The sequence below is a fragment of the Arvicola amphibius genome, chromosome 11 (genome assembly GCF_903992535.2).
Source record: "Arvicola amphibius chromosome 11, mArvAmp1.2, whole genome shotgun sequence".
Taxonomy (NCBI): Eukaryota; Metazoa; Chordata; class Mammalia; order Rodentia; family Cricetidae; genus Arvicola; species Arvicola amphibius.
The window spans coordinates 23,079,177-23,101,095 of record NC_052057.2 but is presented as its reverse complement, the minus strand read 5'-3'; the positions used below and the strand labels follow the sequence as shown (position 1 = coordinate 23,101,095).

The window sequence follows — 21,919 nt, the reverse complement described above, 5'->3', positions numbered from 1 at the left end:
GTGATGTCACTGCCTTTGTGATGTCACAGAATCGATGACATCATAGTCTCTAGCTCTGTGTAGCACATTCCTCAGCCCTTTCTCTACTCAGCTAAAGGGAACACTGGGAAGAAAATGTATCTTGATGTTCTTCTATAGAACCTATAGTGGAGCATTTCATTTACAAGAATGTTACTTGAGCTTTCCTAGTGCTGCCAAGGATGCCGCTTTAACCCTGTTGTCTAGGTCTCTTGAGGTGGCCCTGCTTGCCTTTCTCCAGTCTTTCCCTCTTTTGTAGATGTGGCCTGCCTTTCATGAGTCAGCTTCTGTGAAGAGCACACCCATCTCTGTGCCTGGTCCCGCTAGCTGGAGTCTGAAGCCCCCCCACCCCCCACTGGATGTGCTTATCTGGAAAGAAAGTGCAGTCCGAGGTTAGGGAATAGTCTTAGGTGATGTGGGATTCTCCTCTGTGTGCTGTGAATACCATCGGTCAATAAACTGCTTTGGGCCTATAGCAGAGCTATAGGGGAACAGAGCTAGGCAGGAAAAACTAAACTGAATGCTGGAAGAAAGTAGGGTGGAGTCAGGGAGAAGCCATGTAGCCCTACCAGAAACGGACACCAGAACTTTAGCTGGTAAGCCACAGCCACTTGGTAATACACAGATTGATAGAAATGGGTTAAATATATAAGAGTTAGCCAATAAGAAGCTAGAGCTAATGGGTCAAGCAGTGATTTAAATAATATAGTTTTTGTGTGGTCAGTTTTGTTCGGTGCGGCCAGGATGAACAAGCAGCCTCCTCCTATACTTAGATCTGTCCTGTAGATCAGGGGTGTCTCCTGTCAGGATCCACATTCCTCCCATACCAGCTCCACCCCCAATGTCCACTCTTTGAGATGAAGGAAAGTGACAGTGACCAGCACACACAGACGGTGCCAGTCAGACGGTTAAAGGTGCTGTGTGAGGGGGACCTCACTCCCCTCCCTTAGTACTCGCTTCTGATTTTCATCACAGAGTTGCGGCTGGTCGGATTTGGCTGGAAGCATGTGTACAAGGCAGGTCAAAGATACTCCGTGAGAAAATGCAGCGAGAGACAACGATCTTAGCTGCATAGATTTGGGTTCCAGGCATCCACCTTCTGGGTGAATTCAGGGCTGGCCGTCCCCCACCCCCCCGACCCCCGGCCCTGTCTGCTTTTCTGGCCTTCTGAGGAGTCTCGGCATCTTTCCAGCTTTATAATGGTCATTATTTGGAGTTTCTTGCTTTTTGTTTGTTGTTTGTTTTGTTTTTATGGCAATGTCTCATCTAGCCCCGGCTGGCTCCAGACTGGCTTACGCTCACCATGTAGCTAGCTAAAGCTGTGGAGATAATAAATTCCTGCTTCTCGGTTTTTCCTCTCCCTCCCACCAAGTGCTGGGATCATAAACATGAACCACAGGCCTGCTTTATAGGGTCCTAGGGATTGAACCCCAAGCTGGCATAAGCCAGAGTCAACTCTCAAGTCACATTGCTGGCCCTGAGTATCAGCTTTCTAAGGAATGGCAATACTGTTGCACCATTGTGGATTCTTGCTAAACTATTTCTTTCTTGGGATAAATTTAAAATACTTTTCTTTTCTTTTTGAGATTATAAGAAAATTGCAGAATTTATCCCATCCCATTTCTCCCTACAAACTCATATACCCCTTCTTGCTCTTCTTCATATTCATACCCTTTTTAATTATTATTATATGTATATATGCATTGCATATATCATTATATATTATGTGATATATACACATAATACTAATATATAATATATTCATAATACATTATACATTGATACTATATATTAGTATATATTATATGTATGTTATTACTTACATATACATGTAGGCACCTAAATATAATCTGCTCTGCCTGTATAATGTTAATTTTTATTTGGTGGTGACGGTCTGCTAGTTAGCACTGTGTGTTGGCCAAAGGGATGGAAATCTCTAGAAAGGGAGGGAAGAGCCTGCAAGGACTCAAGGGGCCATTACAGCTGGTGTCTGTCTGGAACATAAGGCCTTCCCTAAGGGCCAAAGTCCTCCCCTTGCAGTGACATGAAAAAGGAAATGATGTCAGGTCACCACTGCATGGTGCCAGGGAGAGGTGTCAACTACCGTTTAGTAATTTAGCCTTTGCTAAGTGCAAAGCAAACAGTCAACAGCCTCCTCCATTCATAGCCTCGTCCACTTTCCTGGCTACAGCCTCCTCCATTCAGAGCCTCGTCCACTTTCCTGGCTACAGCCTCCTCCATTCAGAGCCTCGTCCACTTTCCTGGCTACAGCCTCCTCCATTCAGAGCCTCACCCACTTTCCTGGCATTGGCCTCCTAACTTTGGTCCTCACGTCCGCAGCACCTAGATCTCCAGTTTCATATTTAAATCGCTTCATTTCTCTTCACTTTGTTACACACAAAGGACAAGGGATCAATGCCAGCTTTTCTGAGGGGCTAGCCAGGGTCACACCTGCTCTTGCTGATGCCGCTAACCTGTGAGCCCCGAGGAGGGCTAATCCCCTTAGGGAGAGCTTTGTTTCCAGGGAGGCATTGCTCTCTGACTTTGTACACCTCCAGGAAGAGCAGCAGTGGAGAAGGAAGCCACTGTCATCCCAGCTCTGCATAGCCGCAAAGATGTGCAGATTTCCCTAATTGCTGTTTTTATTTGCAGAGTTTCTATTTTAAGCACAGGCTCACATGTGGATTGACAGGTACCAGCCAGTAATGGCTGTGTCTATCTGTAGGGCCTGAGAATGCTCGTTTCCATGGTGACAAGAGGCACTGCAGAGACAGGATTATGGTGCTTCTGGGACTAGGGTGCTGTCACAAGGGGCCTCCTGGTGTTCTGGTGTGTGTGTTTGTGTGTGTGTGTGTGTGTGTGTGTGTGTGTATTTGGGGGTGGGGCAGAACAGCTTGCAGCTGTAAAAAACCAAAGAGGGCAGGGAATGGGGGAGGTAGGAGAGGAAATGTTAGATGAGTCTGGGGAGGGAGGAGTGAGAAGAGGTGAGAGCTGAATCATGGGAATTCTAAAAAATGGAAGAAAGGACTATGAATAGAAAGAAGAAAAGACAAACACGACAGAGCCCCTCCTCCCAGCAGAGCCTGCCTCTGGGCTCTGAAAAGGCTTGTGGTTAGCAGAAAAGACGCGACAAAGAGGACTTAGCAAGCAGAGGTGGGGAGAGTTCAGAATTCTCTGGAATCCCAGTGTTAATAGTCCGCTGCCTCCTCCAGTTCAGCATTGTGGCTGGAGAAAAAACAAATGGCCCTCCCCTCCTCCGTGAGATGCGCAGGTCATGCGAAGCTGTTAATTATCTCCGGGGCTCAGTGACCATCCGCCCCAAGATGAAGACCACCCACCCAGAGCTGCCTCACAGCCCTGTTGCCTCATGAAGGAATGACTGAGCCATAGCCCAGTTTAGGCTGCCAGTGTCCCAGGCATTCTGTGCCATTCATAGTCACGCTTCTTTATGAGCAAAGATACACCCAAGCTAAAAGTCAAACCCCACTCTGGGGGCCATAGACAAAGGAACCTTCTTTCTCAGCAGTCTCTGCTCACAAAAGGCAGTGGCTCCCTGGTTCTAGCCTGGCACTATCAACTCCTGGCCATGCACACACAGTTTCACACTGAGGAGTTTGTGCTAATAGTAGTGAGTGGTGACTGGTATCTATGCATTTTACAAACTCAAGGCTTTAGGAGCTTGGACAATATGCCCTCGTAGTGGAATCAAGTCACACCCGACGGCTGGAGCCATTGCTGTCTTTACATTTATTAGTTTGTTCTTGAATACAAATTCTTCGTCCGAACTCTGCTCATAAAGCACCATGGAATGGCCACTAGGTGCAGCCTGTGTTTGGCCATACTTGGTCTTTGCAGAAGTCAGTCTTTCCAGAGACAAGCAACCCTAGGAATGAGGGTTGAAGGAAGAATTCCCATCAACAGAATGAGCAAATGGCAGGCTGGCATTGAGCTCAGTGCTAGAGCACTTGGCTGATATTTATGAAGCCTGTGCCAAGTTCCTAGCCCTGAAGAAAAAAAATAAGAATAAACATTGGAATATTATTAGCTTTTAAAAAGTAAGAAGAGCTGGATGATGGTGGTGCGAGCCTTTAGTCCTAGCACTTGGGAGGCAGAGACAGGTGAATCTGTGAGTTTGAGGTGGAAAGAAGGAAGGAAGGGAGGAAGGAAGGAAGAGAAAATAAAAACTAAAACAGGGCTGGAGAGATGGCTCAGCAGTTTAGAGCACTGGCTGCTCTTCCAGAGGACCCATGTTGATTCCCAGCACCCACATGGCAGCTCAACCATCCAGAACTCAGTTCCCAGAGACCTCACACCATCCTCTGGCATCCATGGGCACTGTACACATATGGTGTGCTAAGATACATTCAAGCAAATACTCATATATATAAAATAAAAAGAAACAAATCTTTACTTAACAAAACATACACAGAGACTTTCCTGAGGCACCAAACTTACTCTGCATGACACTGTAATAGTGGATATATGCTCTAAGCTTGTTCAGAACCACACACTGTATAATACTAAAAGTGAGCCCAGGGGAAGCAATGGATCATGTGACACATGTGGTAAGATGTGCCTGTGTGTCTTCTTTACATGTAACTAACATACCTGTTTGGTGGAGATGTTGATAAGAGGTAAGGTTGTATGTGTGGAGCAGACGGGACCTGCAACTTCTGCTCAGTTTCGCTGCAAACCCAAAGTTATTCTATGCAACGAAAGCTTACCAATAACAAAATCATAAGATGAAAAAGGAAGTTTCATCAGAGGCTATAACTGGATGAATCTTGAGGCTCTTGTAGGGAAAAGACCAATACTCTATGGTTTGGCTTATATGAGATTCTTGGAGTATTCAGTCTCAGAGGCAGAAAGCAGCCTGTGTCCACCAAGGTCAGAGGAGGAAGAGGACGAGGGAGCAGTTGACAGCTAGTTTCAGTCTCAAAAGATGAAGAATTCTGGAAATAGTGGTGGTCGCATAAAAAAGTGAATAACAAAATTACCCGAGATGGTAACTTTTATATGATGACATTTTTACCACACTAAAAAAAAATTAATGGTTTTTTCAACTGACCCCAGACGAGGAGATTCCATTCTGTCTCTGAGGGCAGACTTCAGGGTGGAACATCCTTTTCTTGGGGTTACAAAAAGGCCAGTGTGCTGGGATCCAGCTGGCTCGACGCCAGTGCTGTACAGAGAATCCTTCGTATTTCTCGCAAGACGGATGCAGTTGCCTGCATGTGGTCCTCTCTGTAGAGACAAAGATTATTTTGAGCGTTTACCACAGAGTAACGCATTGCAAAAGCTTGCAGCACTTCAGCAGATCAGACTTGAATGAGGTAAATGACCAGGGCTGGCCTGTGGCCATGGGGATTTGTTCTCCATGAATCAACACCACTTGACGATGGAACCGACTCAGCAGCTTTTTCAAAGAAAGAAGTGTCCTGTTCATTCCCTTTGGGCTGACATTACTGTGAGTCAGTGCTTTCACCCTGTAGTGGGAACAGGGAGAGGTGGCAGGGTTTTGGAGGAGGCGGGAAAGCACAGATCGGAGGACATTTGTGTCCATGGGCTGAGAGATGCTCTCTGTCTCTCACCCTGTTCGTGTGTTTGCTTTCTGTCCGTCCTGGTTCTGAACCCCTACAGGGATGGGCTGACACCTCTCAGAATCAGGGCTCCATCCTTCACCAAATCCTGGCTGCTTGGCAGCCGCTTGGCATCATTTTGTTGGCCCACTGCCTCTTCATGGCCTGGCCTCTTCTCCCAGGTGTCATTGCTCAGCCAAGCACTGTGCAGTTTGGGGACAGTTTGGCTAGGGGCTAACCTCTGGAGGGCTCACATTCCTCATCTTAGGATGAAAGGAAGAAAGGAAGGAAGGAAGGAAGGAAGGAAGGAAGGAAGGAAGGAAGGAAGGAAGGAAGAGAAAGAAAAGAAATCACATATGGCTACCATTTAAGGAAGAGAGTTTTTCTAAGGACCAGAGGACCTCAGAAGGCAGTTTATGGGTCCCTGAGACTTAGCACATTGGTAGTTCTTACTGTAGTTAGAATTTAAGTCATTCAGACTCAAGCCGATTTTATAACCCTTGTAGAAGATAGCCCAGTGATTCTGCTAACTAGTGTCATTTTTTCAGTATTTCTTTATGAAATGGAGCTTGTAAAGGGTGAGGTGCATTAATAGAATTCAGTCATTGATTCCGCCAAGCTTGACTTTCCTGGAGTTCTTGTGCCATCCTGTGGACAACTCTGGTATTACATGTTTCTTTGAGCATTTAAAATTTCTATTTCCTTGTTAAAATGGCTGCTATGTACCTGTTTTCCCTTAATTATAAACTAATGTTAATAGGATCAATAGTTAAAATCAGTACATAATAAAAGCATCACATATGGATTTATTATATAAAAACAAGAAAATAAGTTACAAAGAGCAAAAAAAAAAATCAATTCTTCAGAGTGCGGTTTTACCATACATTATTAACATCATGGAGATTCACTGACATGGTTGAAATTGATGTCAATTTATAATGAAGCCATAGTAATGAGCCATTAAGATATCCTTTGGGGACAAATGGCCATCCTGCTTCCTGTAATCTTCATGTCTGAAAGTGGGCTGGTGCTCGAGGTATGGTTGGCACAGCCTGCTGGAGGGCGGGATCATCCTCTCTCCCAGTATCATTCCCGGACTGCCCCTTCCACCTTGACTTTGCTCGTGGGGAAGAGTGGGGTGGCTTTCTGATACAGTTACACATTTGCTGTGATATCTGGAGTTGGATCCCCTCCTTGAGAATGGCAGTGTATCCCTAGACTTATTTATCACAGCCTTAGTATCTGCTGACTCAAAGCAGATAGACCCAACTGTTCCTTGTCCTCAGTCTCCTTGAAAAACCAGACCAAAGGAATCCAATGGGTCAGACTGCAGTTGGAAGTGTGTGTCTGCAGAGCTGAGCAGAGGGGCCTGAGGGCAAGAATTGAGTCTCCTCACTTGGGGTAAGTTCCAGGCAGTTGGCATGTGTGTTTCTCTTTCCACTTCCAGGAAAGAGGCTCCAATAAGAAGACTGGGAATTCAACCCCAGAGAAGCCAAGTAACAGGGGCTCTGAGGCTCAATAAGTGTCCCCAGGAAAACCCTATTTTGCAGATTGGCGCATAAGGCAATTAGTTACCTGTACAGGTGTCCTTTCCACTCACTCGGGACAAGGAGATATTTTTGCTCTTGTCTTGTTCCTCCATGTTTCTTTCTCTTGGCAAATGCAGCTGTGGTTCTGCAACACCGGAAGCACAATTTGCAAATCAGGGCCGGGGCTGCAGCTCCGTGGTGAGCTCCTTTAGTGTGCACAGATTTGCTGTCTCTTCCCAAGAGCAGCTGCAGTGGCAGCGGCAGAGAAAATTAGCAACGTGGCTGCACGTGAGCTCACCTTCACTAGTAGGAGAGTAGAGTTGCATCTGCAGCCTTATAGTTACATCTCAGGGAAGTTCTAACACCAAGTCACACAGGCCACAATAGAATGTCAGTGTGTGCTTTCAATGTGCAATTGGTGTTAGCTCGACTTTCTGCCAAGTACCATCGTTGCAAATCGGAACCACCTCATCTGACACTCAGGAAAGAAAAGAAAAGGAAGCCTTTGCTCTTTGGAGTGGTGTACGATGGCAGCCCCTGCACTACTAGTGAGCCACACCCCAGCTCCTCACTGCCCCTCACCCCTGCGCCCTCTGCAGAGGCATTGGTGCACCCCCAGCTCCTCACTCTCCCTCACCTCTGCTGCTTTCTCCCCATTTCTTCCCTTTAAATGTGCAGGCCCCTCCAAGTGAGCTGTGTGATGTCTTCATCAGATTGACTGAGTTTCCAAAGACAGGATGCTTTCGATTCCTGTTCCTAAACGGAGTTGTCCCCTGCCCCCATGTTTGTAAACCACAATGATTATGTGCTATGATTTTCCCACTAAGGCCCGTTCTTCAGCGTTGACCAGCACTCTGCAGTTGTTTTGACGACAAGGCTTTATATATAGTCTGTGAGGTTCTGGTCCCCTCAGGTGCAGCAGGTCCCATGACTGTGCATATTTAATATCATGCCATTGGTCCCAGTTAAATGACACAGATTTCCGGAAGTCCTAAGCACCCATGCACCTTGTTTCTCAGACACAATTCAATGAAAGACACACCATACTACCTGAGAACACATTTCCTGAGAACAGCAAATTAGGCATAGTTGCCTCAGAGGAGAGATTGGATGGTTTGGGGAACTTGAATGTACAGAAGAGTTTTGGTTCTGTTTATCGGCATTTACACTTAAAACTCAGATCATTCAAATATCTGAATGATTTTGAAATAAACGGATATATGACAGGATCAAATATTATTTTTTTATGGGCCTCTGGTAGCAAGATGGAAATACTGACTAAAATGTAACAAAATGGTTAGCTACAAAGATTGTACAGGAGGGGAGGAAAGAGAGTGGGTGAAACTATGAACAGTAGAAGGATCCAGTGTGGGCTGACCCTCAGGAGCTTCCAGCAGGTTCTCTTGGAAGACATAGCAAGGTGTGTGTTGGCTTCTTAATCACAGCTTCTGCTGCCCCAGCTGACCAGTATCAACTGTCCCAGCAAAGCAAAGAATGGTTCTCAGTTCAAAATATGAGTTGGCCCTCATGGGACTTTGATGGGCTCTCAATGCCCCCTCAGAAACTTAGCAAGCCCCAGCTCCACCACCCACCCTTGCTTTCTGCATTGTCATCTCCCAGGCTCCCACAGAGCAGCCTGCTGAGCTCCAAGCACTCAGTGACTTTTCCAGTCCAAATTTCCAATGGCGCCGCAGTCCTGGTGCCATTTTCTGTCTTAGTTAGGGTTTCTATTGTTGTGACAAAACACCATGGCCAAAATCATCTTGGGAAGGAAAGGGTGGGTTTTTTTTTTTTTTTTTCTACAGCTTGTAGTTCAGCATCCAGTGAAGCCAGGACTGGAAATCAAACAGAGGCCACGGATGGACTGCTTCCTGGCTTGCTACCCATGACTTTCTCAGCCTGCTTTCTTTTGTACCCTGGAACCACCTGCCTAGGGGTGGCACTGCCCACAATCGGTTGGGCTCTCCCACATCAATCTTTAATTAAGACAATGCCTCAAAGGCTTCTTCACATTCAGTCTGGTGGAAGCGTTCTCTCAGTTGAGGTTCCCTCATCACAAATGACTCTAGCTTATGTCAGATTAACCTAAATGATGTGGGAGTGTCATCTGTCTATCTGTTGTTTCATTGGTTAATTAACAAAGAAAACTGCTTGGCCCGATAGGGAAGAATTTAGATAGGCGGAGTAGACCGAACAGAATGCTGGGAAAAAGAAGCCGAGTCAGGCAGTCGCCATGCCTCTCCTCTCTGAGACAGACGCAGGTTAAGATCTTTCCCGGTAAGACACCACCTCATGGTGCTACACAGATTACTAAATATGGGTTAAAGCAAGATGTGAGAATTAGCCAATAAGAGGCTAGAGCTAATGGGCCAAGCAGTGTTTAAAAGAATACAGTTTCCGTGTAATTATTTCGGGTAAAGCTAGCCGGGTGGTGGAAAGCGGTCCTCCGCTCCTACTTCTACACCTAAAACTATCCAGCGCAGTGTGGATTCCTAACTGTTCTGCTGGTGATGGATGTCCTTTGTGCTTGGGGGGGGGGGGGTGTGGATCCACGAACAGGGCCTTCTTGTGTGCTTTGACAGACCAATGCACAAACTGAAATCCTCAAAAAGTAAATATTTTAACTGTGGAAATGCAGTTTGCAATCATGGGAATGAAATTTGTCTGAGAGAGGGCCTGCTGGCATTGAACAGAATGAAAGCCATGTGCACACAGTACCAAAATCCTAGATGCTCCTGTTAATTTAGTTACCTGCCAGGCAGAGAATCAATGAGCTATCCTTTATATCAACCAGTCAGTGCATACAGGTCTCCAGGCATCCATGCATGCCAGCCTGCCTCATGGGTCACACAGGGCAGAGTCTTTCTGATACAGACAGGAATAGCCCTTCAACACTGAAGGATCGCTGCGTGTAAACCTTGTTAGCATCATGATCAGCACTTTTCTGCAGGACCTGGGCTGTGCAGGTAGAGAAAGACTCCCAGAGCATAATCCCAGAGTGGTATCTTTGAGGATGTGAGAGGAAGCTACTTGCAGGTTTCATGTCAAAGCAACTTGCATTGTTACACAAGTAGGAGCTGGCAAATTTCTTCCAAAGACAGAGCAGGTAGAAAATATTTCAGGCTAAAAATATACACAGTCCCTGGTGTGGCTTCAGTGGGGGTATTCACGAATTCTGCATCTGCAGATTCACATAAGCTCAGATGGAAAAGCACTGCCTCCGGAGTGACAGGTGTAAACGCTTCCTTAAACAATATGGTGGGATGAGGGTTCACACAGCATTTACACGCTGTCCTGCATTGTGAGATGCCATAACACACAGAGAAGGCTGTGTGAAGGTTACATGCAAGGACTGTACCATTTCTCATCAGGGACTGGAATCCTGTCGATGATGCTACCTGGGGCTAGGCTGGGGGGCACCTGAGTGATAAAGCTATTCTGAAGTTTATCTGAACAGGGTGTAATGTACATCCATCAACAAGCGATGGGACTGTGATCCAATCGTTTTTTTTAACTCATGGACACTGAAATTCAAATGCCTCACCATTAAAAGAAAGACGTATCCTTAGCTCATACAGTAGTCTGTATGTGCATGTGTGGGCGTGTGCATATACGTATATACTGGGAATAGAATGGCTTCACATTCCTGGGGCTTGAGAGGTAGCTCGATGGCTAAGGGCTCTATCTATTCTTCCAGAGGACCTGGGTTTAATCCCCAGCACCCACATGGCAGCTCACAACACTTCTGCAACTATAGTCCTGGAAACTCTGCCCTCTCTGTCCTCCTCCAGCATCTGCCATGCACATGGTGCACAAAAATACATACGGGCAAAACACACATACACATAAAACCTTAAATACAATAAAGAATGTAAGGGCATCAAGGTCAGATTTAACCTGTGGATCATTTATGGACCCCTGGGAAGTCATGACTTCCACGATTTGTTGGTGATGGCGTATTCTTCTTCATGTGAAGGAAAACTTGTATCAAGAATAGTATAAAGTAGATGCTAAGGAGTCATTTGCAAAGATTTGAATTGTTGAAATGCAAACCCATGCTTCCTCTGTGTGCCTTGGCATGGCCTGGTCAGCTGATTTGAGGACCTCACTAAGGCAGAGACTCAGGCAAAAGTGAGCGCACCTAAAAGGGAGGCAAGGTAGAAATGTGTAGGCCTTGGCTGGCTATGATTTCTGAAATCATGCATTTAGTGATTTGCATGTCATTTGCATGTTCATCTCTTCTTTTTTTTAAAAAAAAAACGTTAGCTTCTGGAATTTTTATAGTTTCATTGCTAATGATTTTCCCCTTTTTTTTCTGCCTTATGACCCAAAATTCTGGGAACCTGGCCCTTCCTAGCATATTCTTTTTCAATGCATTTAATTCTGTGGAATTTTTTAAGACACCCACTTATCTTCTAAATTTAATTCATTTCTGCAGGAAAGCTAAGCTATAATAATTCTTGATTAGTCTCAATTATTATAATTTAATGCAAAAGGATTTTTTACTGCATCTTAAAGAATTTTTGAAAAAGATGATCTTCCCAACATTTAATTTTAAAATACAGTAAAATTTAACCACTATTTTTTGATGCTAGAAGCATCTTTTCATTGAAAAACAAGTCTTTCTAAATTGCTTCAGTACTGTGGTAAGAAGTTAGCTATTTCACAGTCCTAGAAATGCCTAGAACTTTGAAGTTCTGTGTTATTAATTAGGGCATGCTAAAAGTTTGGAAAGCTTTTGCCTCACGAAGTGGAATGAATTCTTGGCAAGCGAGTTTTCAAAATCCAGGAGCATAGTTTAGTCATGCTGCCTGATAGTCTCCTTCCTTCCCAGAAGGCTCAAGAAGAGCAGTTAGCATCTCATAGTGTTCCGTTATCTCCCCCACCCCCATGTCCCCATTGATTAGCTCTGAACTTCCATGGCAACTTAACTAAGCTGCGTCTTCCATCAGTGTCCCAGGGTGGTAAGCTTGTAAGAAGCCCTTGCCTCCTAGTCTGCCCTTTGCACATTTCCTTTGTAAACTGGAAGGAAAACATTCTCCATGCAAGGCAACCCTCACATCAGAGGAGATGGAACTGGAGCTCACTCTGGGAACACCACACTGATCCCAAAAGGCCAAATGAGAACTGGGCAGTGGTGGTGCACACTTTAATCCTAGCACTTGGGAGGAAGAGGCAGATGGATCTCTGAGAGTTGAGGCCAGCCTGGTTCCAGAACAGCCAGGACTGTTAACAGAGAAGCAAACAAACAGAAGTCCTAGAAATCAAAGGGTTGTCTTATTTTTCTTAAGATTTGTGTATGTGTGTGTGTGTGTGTGTGTGCATGTGTGTGTATGTGTGTATGCGTGCGCGCACATGCGCATGTTAAGTTTATGTGCACCACATTGCTTACAAGAGTCTGAAGAGGCCAGAAGAGGGCATCAGATCCTATGGAACTGAAGTTACAGGTGGTTGAGAACAACCTGTTGTGGGTGCTGGGAACCAAATCAGGGTCCTCTGCAAACGCGTAAACACTGTTAACCTCTGAGCCATCACTCTAGCCCCAAGGAGTTGTCTCATGAAGGCTTGTTTCCTTAATTCATTCTTCTGCTTATATAATGGGAAACTGCTAACAATGAACAAAGCAGAGAGAAGAAAGGAAAACAAGGAGTATGTGAAGCAACCCTTATCTAACCAAGGTATGGCTTATGTGACATACACATACAATGGATACCAACAGTGCCCGCCTTCCCCTCAGGTCAGCAGGATGTTCTGGGTTTTAGGGAGTGTCTCTAAATTTCCCTAAAACATAAGACCAAAGGAAATGTGAAGCCATTGACAACTGAGGTTCCAAGAATGTCTAGATTTCGGTTAACTCAATGGGCTTTAAACCCTTCTTCCTACCAATCAAAGTGATGTAAGTGCATTTGGAAGGAAGCTTGTTTTTCTATATTTTGTGTGCACCAGACACATACCTCTGTTGGTTTGCTAAAACATCTGTAACAAAGTACCATGAACTGCACAGATTAAACAACAGGAATTCATTGCTACAAGATTTCTAGAGAAATCTAAGATCAAGGTTCTAGCAGGAGTCGGTACCTCTTGGAGGGTGAAAGGCACAGTCCTGTCCTTTGTTAGTGGTGTTTACTGGCAACTGCTGGTGTCCCTTGGCTTATGGAAGTTATTGCTTACGCTCTGATTTAATTCTGTGTGCACGCCTGTGTCTGAATTTCCCCATATTACATGGCTCCAGTCCTCCTGGGTTATGGGCTCACTCAACTCCAGAATCACTTAGTGTTTAACTGCATCAATAATGTAATTAAACGGTAATATAGTTTCCAAATAGGGCCTGATTCTCCTCAATTCAACCTCCAGTAAAACTGTTCACCAAGATATTCCAAACAATGAGACAACTGTTCCGTTGCCTGTAAAAATTCACACAAAGTTGTTTATTGGATTCAAAACATTTTGCCAGCATTTCATGTTTGGACATTGAGAGGCAGTGTGACACTAGAGTAAGGTGGAGAGAAGCTTGTGACCCTCTTCTTTTGGAAATTAAGCTACAGTGATTTTACTTAAATGTATTTATAGCTATAACTGTTTGCATGAGGTTTTTAACCTATTTGGCTTGACTCAGACTCAGCATTAGAAACCGGCTTACCACTGTGAATGGCTCATGGAAGTCGATCCATTGACAAACAAGAAAAGACCCTCGATTTCAAGTTCTATGTTGAATGATTCTGCTTTTTTTTGTGGTTTCAAGACATCAAATTGCTGCTAAGTCAAGGCTCTTCATGTCTGGATCTCATTTCTTCTGCCTTCAAGGGAGTTATGATTGGCACAGACAGATGTTTTAGCCTCGAGGGTCTGTTCAGTCACCTGCCTGTCAGACACTTGAGAAGAATGTGGTTTTCAGGGAGCACACAGTGAGAATATATATCAACATAGTTACTGCTCTGTGTTCTTTGCGTGCAAAGGGAGAAGGGACAGATGACATACAGGGCCAGAGATTGCGACTTTTCATGTGTTGATTGAAGTTCCTCTTCCTTGCAGTTGTCTGAAGTCTAAGCTGTTAGAACAATTTTCACTGTAAAATACAATATAAGAGAAAGACCAACTGGATGCTGCAGGTTTATTTTGCCCTCTTGTCAATGGCAAAATACATGAGGATGAGCACAGAGGTCTGGGTGTCACCAGCAGTGACTTAAGGACTGTCATCGCCTCTTCCTGCATAGCTGCATTATGTCTGTTACATACCTGCGAATTGTCAAATTCTGAATTCTTTCTATCACCCAGGGAGGGCAGTATTAGATTGTCTACATGCACCCTGTAAAAAAAAATGGCTTCTCAGTACTGAGTAGCAAGCCCGCTGTACCCATTAATGGAGTTGAACCCAAATTTTCCTGATTCCAGAGTCAATACTCCAACCCACTGACACGTGCTGTCCTGTGTCAATGCCTTATTGATTGTACAGCAGAACTTACACATAGATAAACACAGGCATGCTTTCATCCAGATGTGGGGAGCATTCTTCTGTGCAAGGTGACTGGGCCCATGGGGACATGCGTAGCCTAGCATGATACAGCCAGAAGGCCGTCAGCGATACAAGACACTTCTGAGGAAGGAAATAACCATTTCGACTTACTCCTGATATTCGAGAGATGAAATAAATAAGGACCCACCAGGAGACACTGTACAGGTGGCTTCTTATCTCTCACCTCGATGTCTTCGACCCAAAGGCTGTTTTCCCCAGCCCCAAGCCACTGTATTTTCTGCACCTCGGTTCTTTCAGCTGGAGCTAATGTCGCTAATGGTGTTCAATGAGCCTGCGAAGTTTCCCACGTTTAAGCAGAGATGATGGCCAAAAGGAAAATAACTGCATATGGTTGTTTTTCATGTTTAAAGACAGACTTTTTTACTATAAAAACGAAGCTGGGAGCTTTGAAACTACAGCCCATCCTTGCAGTCAGAGTACTTTGGGGGTCTGAGTGTTGGTAGTGAAGGCTAAGATTGTCATCCCATCTCTACTGAGCTGGCAATGTTTGTGCTGCCATCCTGTGGCATAGATTCTCTGGGGAGGAAAGGAATGATGGGAAAATCTAGGGGAAGGAAGTAAAGACACAGATGACAGTTGCAGTTGATAAATCCACACTTTCGTCAGGACCCTAACATAAGCTTTTGTGGCTATACATACCACACACCTATGTGCTCATGCATATATGCACATGAAACTTGACATGTTTTTTTTTTCTTTTTCTTTCTTTTTTTTTTTTCAAGGTAGGGTTTCCCTGTAGTTTCTAGAGCCTGTCCTGGAACTAGCTCTTGTAGACCAGGCTGGCCTCGAACACAACACGTTGGTTTTTTTTATAGGCTTGAATTTATCCTACTCTTCCTTTGGGAGTTACAGGAGGTAGTAGGCTTGATGGGAAAGCCAGGCAGTCTACCTTCAGAATTCTGGTCAGCATTAGTGCATAGTAACCACAGCCAGAGAACATTAAGTCTGGAGTCCTCTCAAGTGTTTTATTTAGAGTGTGCAATGATGTGCATAAAAATATATTTGTTGCCAACTTTTAAAAATCAGATTCCCTCTCGTTCCTGACTTTCTCCCTCATGTTCTCGCTCCTTCTGCTCCTCATCAGGACCTTGGGAGCTCAGTCCAGTGCTCCAATGTGGGGCTCAGTCACCTTCCCCATCTGTCGCCAGCTGGAGGTTCCCTCACGGTCCTGACTTTCTTTCTCATGTTCTCTCTCCTTCTGCTCCTCATCAGGACCTTGGGAGCTCAGTCCGGTGCTCCAATGTGGGGTTCTGTCATTTTCTTCATGTATCGTCAGGTGGAGGTTCTCACTCAGAATAGTGTTTTCTATTTCCATCCATTTGCCTGCAAAATTCAAGATGTCATTGTTTTTTACCGCTGAGTAGTATTCTAGCATGTATATATTCCACAGTTTCTTCATCCATTCTTCCACTGAAGGGCATCTAGGTTGTTTCCAGGATCTGGCTATTACAAATAATGCTGCTATGAACATAGATGAGCATATGCTTTTGTTGTATGATTGGGCATCTCTTGGGTAGATTCCCAATAGTGGAATTGCGTTCACTCATGGAGACGGTGGGACAGAACTAATGGGAGATCACCGACTCCAGTTGGAATGGGACTGATGGATCATGCGACCAAACCCGTCTCTCTGAATGTGGCCAACAGCGGGGGCTGACTGAGAAGCAAAGGACAATGGCTCTGGGCTCTGATTCTTCTGCATGGACGGGCTCTGTGGGAGCCTTCTCAGCTTGGTCGATCACCTTCCTGGACCTGGGGGGAGTTGGGAGGACCTTGGTCTTAGCATAGAGTGGGGAACCCTGATGGCTCCTTGGCCTTGAGAGGGAGGGAGGGGAGGTATGGGTGGAGGGGAGGGGAGGGAAGGGGGAGAAGGAGGGGAGGGAAGGGGGAGGAGGAGGGGAGGGAGGGGGGAGGAGGAGGGAAGGAGATGGAAATTTTTAAATATAAAAAAAATAAACCATGAGGAAAAAAAAATAAAAATCAGATTCCCATATCAGTGAGGTGGTTCAGCGAAGGTACCAGCCTTCAAGCCTGAAGACCTGAGTTTCATCCCAGGGATCCAAATGGTAGAGGGAGGGGAGAGAGACCTGCAAGCTGTCTTCTGACCTCCACAAAAGCATCCATGGTACACAAACACACAGGCTCATACATGCACACACACACACACACACACACACACAGACACCCCACAACTAATAAAAATGACAGATTTTCAAGTAAAATACCTGATTTCGCTTTTCTTTAGAAAATAATTAAACTGGGCTAGTTTGCTGCATGACAAGTATCGACTTAGCAGCGCTGCAGTTCAGTGCGGCCCCCATCAATTTTCTATCTGGGCTAATGGCCATTGATCGGCTCTCTTGCTGGGTTTTATTGTGCCGTGCCTTCCTTACTGTGTCTGTCACCTGCCAGGCTTCTGTAGGCAGGAAGCTCCTCTCCTTCAGCTCACAGACTGTGAGGACACAGCAGCCGGCCCTGTGTTATACATGCAGTTCTGGGGTTCAGAGAAGAAAGAACTATACAAACTCCCTCACGCACAGAACAGGATTAAGACATAAACATTATTGACATGCAGTGTTTTAGTTTCCATCTTTTTTTGTATGACTGTGTATGTATGTGTGCGTGTGTGCATACATGTGAAGGCCCGAGGACAATGCCAGCTGTTGTTCCTCAGGAACTGTCCGCCTTGTTTCTGACACAGGGTCTCTCATTGGCCTGCGAGTCACTGATTAGACTGGGCTGGTAGCCCGTGACTCCCAGGGATCTGCTTTTCTCCACGCCCCCAGAACCGAGATTGCGTCACGAGTCACCTCCCAGCTTTTCACTTGGATTTTAGGGACCAAACGCTGGTGCTTATACAGCCAGCACCTCTCTGAGTGAGCCGTCTGCTCACATCTATAATTTTGAAGGTCATTGAGTAAGGACAGCTACATACTAGATTAGCATTTACCTACCAAATCATAATGTGTTCATAACTACATACTAGATTAACATTTGCCTATCAAATCATGTGTTCATAACTACATACTAGATTAGCATTTACCTACAAAATAATATTGTGTTCATAACTACATACTAGATTAGCATTTGGCTACCAAATCATAATGTGTTCATAATTACATACTAGATTAGCATTTACCTACAAAATCATAATGTGTTCACAACTACATACTAGACTAGCATTTACCTGTAAAGCCATGATGTCTTGAAGCCATCCCGCATTCTGAGCTATCCATGCATTCTGAAACCTTCCCGTAGCCATCTCTTCTCTTGCCTTCACTTCATCTCTGTGTAGATGAGAAGGCAATTGTGCAGAATGGAGTTGTTATCCAAACAGTTCCAGAGAACACTTCCATTTGTAGTTTTAAAGGCCGATTAGCTCTCAGATAGCTTTTGAGGGACAAAAATATTTCCCAACAATATTTTCAAAGACATGTATATACGTATATATCTACCAGCTACAAATGAGCCAGGCTCTCTCTAGATATAATTTATTCCTAATATCATGTTAGCTTGACTTTGTGCTGATTCCAGCTGGGAGCATTATTATCAGTTAGAAACAAATAAGCACCCAGTGAGCAGAACAGCAGCTAACTACCACTCAGAACATACAGGAGACGAAAGACTGTGCTCGCATAGCGCTAAACAGACACAAGAACATGGCTGTGTTTTTTTATTTTATGAGGTCGCTCCCTGTAATTGAGGCTGTTGACTGTGATAATGGCGGTAGGCGGGTGGTAGTGATTGACAGCAGTAGAGCTATAGCAGCAGAGGAGGTAATCATACTGGAGGAGGGAATTGTGATGTGTTGGAGGTGATAGGAGAGGTAGTGGTGGTAGGGATGATGGGGTGGCTATGGTAGTGTCAATGGTGATAGAAACAGTGGCTGTGATGGTCATGTTAGTGATTATAGTGGTGGCCTTAATAATGGTGGTGGTGACAGTGGTGGTGGTATTGGCTATATGGTGGAGATGATGGCAGTGCTGGGTGTGACTGTGGTGCTGATGGTGGTGGCAGTGGTGAAGACTGCTTTGGTGGTGGTGGTGGCTATCGTAGCTATGGTGGTTCTAGTGATGATGGCGGTGCTGCTGCTGATGACAGAGATGATGGTGGTGGTGGGGATGGTGGCAGGGTTTCTAGTGGTGTTGATCATAGGACACTAATGCTGATGCTGATGGTGATGCCGGTGTTGCTCACAGTCTTTTTGGAAACGTGAACTTTATGGAGTAATTGTCACTTGAAAAAAATCATCACTTGAGAAAGCCAATTTGAATTGTATAAAAATATCACTTTTAGTGTCAAGCTATATATACAGACCAGTAAATTGGAAATAGATGCAGACATATTTAAAGCCACCAACTCCATGCTTTAATGTCAAGCAACAGTTATAAATATTCCTGGCAGGAGCGTGCATCTGTGGTTTGGGGGATATTATCATTTGAGACTTCAGACAATCAACCAGTGAACAAATGCATACAAGGAAAAGTAGTTATATTTTTTATCCTTCACATATATGCCAACACTTTGGATTTTATGATTTTCTTGCAAAGATTTTTAAGAATCTGACCTTATCTTAAGGGCATTTAGTGTTGGCCTTGGTGGTCTAAATAGCCTGTATTCTCAATCACACAGAGACTAAGCACAGTGGCTCACAAGTTCAAGGCCTGCCTTGGCTATAGACTGAGGTGACTACCAACCAGAGCAACTTGGTGAAAAGGTGTCTCAAGATTCAAAACAAAAACAAAAACAAAACAAAACAAAAACCAAATGTATGAGCACTTGGAAGATAGCTCCATGAAGAACACTTGGAAGATAGCGCCATGAAGAACACTTGGAAGATAGCGCCATGAAGAACACTTGGAAGATAGCGCCATGAAGAACACTTGGAAGATAGCGCCATGAAGAACACTTGGAAGATAGCGCCATGAAGAACACTTGGAAGATAGCGCCATGAAGAACACTTGGAAGATAGCGCCATGAAGAACACTTGGAAGATGGCTCCATGACGAGCACTTGCCTAGCATGCCCAAGGTCATAGAAAGAAAGGGAGAGAGAGGAAAAGGGAGGGAGTGGGAAAAGGGGGGATGTTACCTCCAGGGTGATGCGCTTCCCTGTAAACCTGGCACCTGAAGCAGGATCACGGATTTCAGGCCAGCCTGGGCAACATAGCAAGATCCTGTGTTAGCAATTTAAACAGAGAGACAAAACAAACGTGTTAGTTTAAATATTTTCATCTAATCAGCTCTACCTAAGGGTGTTGTCACAGAGATTCTGGGGTTGGTTTTGTTCTCTGGGGTTGACACCTGATCTTTGTGTCCTTGCTTGCATGACAAGACCTCCAAGGAGCCCTTTATGTTAGCAGTTTGGTGACTCATTTCTGGGCTGTGAGTCCATTTAGCTCCAAGCCCATGTGATTAATGAGCCTCCCAAGCGCCTTATAAACTTGTTAGGATTATTCCAGAACATCAGCTCTTTGTCCTTATCTTCCTTTCACAAATGACAACCCCACACCCACAGGATCATAAAATGAACATTTATAAAAGAATAGACTTTTGAAAACCTCTTTCAAGGGGGAGCTATTTTTGAGCTATAGATCAAACATTGCTTGGATGGAATCCAAGCCAGAAGAGCCTTTTTGTATGATTTTTTTTAATGACTCTAAAGAGACATCTGCCTGATTCAAAGTCAAGCCACTACCTCAGCTACCTGTGTGCGTGGATCATTTGAGAGATGCTTTCAGCATGGAATTATAGATTTAATGTTCTTTAGCCCTGACTGAATAATCTGAATTCAATCAGATTGTTCAAATATTTCAGCTCCTGAATTTGGCTACCATTTTTCTAGAACACTAGCCATACAAAATTAATAGGAGTTTGCTTTTCAGTTCAGGTCAATGATGGCTTACACCTGCCCCCAAAAGATATTTGACAAATAGTTTATGGATTAACTCTTCAATGAACTAGTGTCTAATGGTATGGTATAGCAACTCTAACAATGTGGCAGACAGTACTAAAGGAGTAAGAGAAATCAAACAGGATTGATGTGCTGTTACTTGGCAAGAGACAATGGCTGGAAGGTTCTGAAGTGAACCCTGGTTTCCATAGCTCTCAATCCCAGTGATTCCTGGCCTGCTAATGCTGTTGTTTTCCTAAACAATAGACCCAAATACCCCAGAATAATGTCCAATACAGCTACCTATCCAATGTCCCTTAGTGATGCCATCACCGCTAATAGTGAATATGGTCATACTTTGTTTTCTCCGAGAGCCAACCACAGTTTTTTATGCATTGTCTCATTGAATCTCCCAGGAATACGATTGGTAGGTAGTTCCATTTACAAACAAGGAAACTGAGCAGGGAAGGTGGCAAAAGCTCCTGCCAGTCAAGCCTGTTGCTCTGAGTTCTTGCCCTGGGATCCCACAGTGAAAGGGGAGAATCAGCTCCTGGAAATGGTTCTTTGACCCCCCCCCCCCAGGAATGCACACAAAGACACAACTACACAATAACAGAATTTTACAGCTAAATTTAATGAGTGAGGAAACTAAGTTTTGCAGGTATTGAGTAGCTGCCCAAGAACATCCAGTAGCATCAGAGTCCAGTGCTGACCGCTGGAGGACACTTTGCACGGTTTGCACACTTCGTTTTAGCTTGGGGAACTCATAAATAGACATCCTGGCCTTTGCCCCAACTGAAGTAACAGCTTCAGGAGGAAAGACCTTTGGAAGTGGTTACGATTGGGTCAGGGTCCTTATACAGGGTTCTATAGAAGATGCTGGAACCTTCCATCAGGTGAGGCTAATGTGAAAAGATATGGATGATAAGGAAGTAAGGCTCGTCAGATCCCTGCTCAGTTTGCATCTTGGTCTTAAACTTCCAACTCCAGAACTGGGAGAAACAACTTTGCGTCAAAGGTGCTTTGTTAAGGTCACCTGCGTGGACCAGGACACACATGATAAGGGAGAAGTGTCAATCAGGGCAGATTCCCCTAGAATCAGGATGGGACTGAGGCATGACGGTCACAGTCAAACATGAAAATAGTTTAAGTCCCTAATAGTGTAAATTTAATATAATAGCATACCCAACAGCACAGCTTAGTCTGGCCCAGCGCGTGTACTCAGAACACTCATGCTAGCCTACCTTCGAGAAAAGTCATTTAACACACACAAAGCCTATGTTATCATAAAGTGTTCGGTACACCATATAACTTAGTGGATACTCTATTAAAAGTTCAACACAAGGGTCCTACAGGGCTCCACCATT

General features: G+C 44.6%; 1 protein-coding gene across 7 annotated transcripts in view; it reads left to right on the top strand.

The window, feature by feature from the left end:
• Nucleotides 1-21,919, top strand: part of Dclk1 (doublecortin like kinase 1) — a 279,460-nt gene that overhangs the window by 91,584 nt on the left and 165,957 nt on the right. The gene's annotated exons all lie outside the window — the stretch shown is intronic.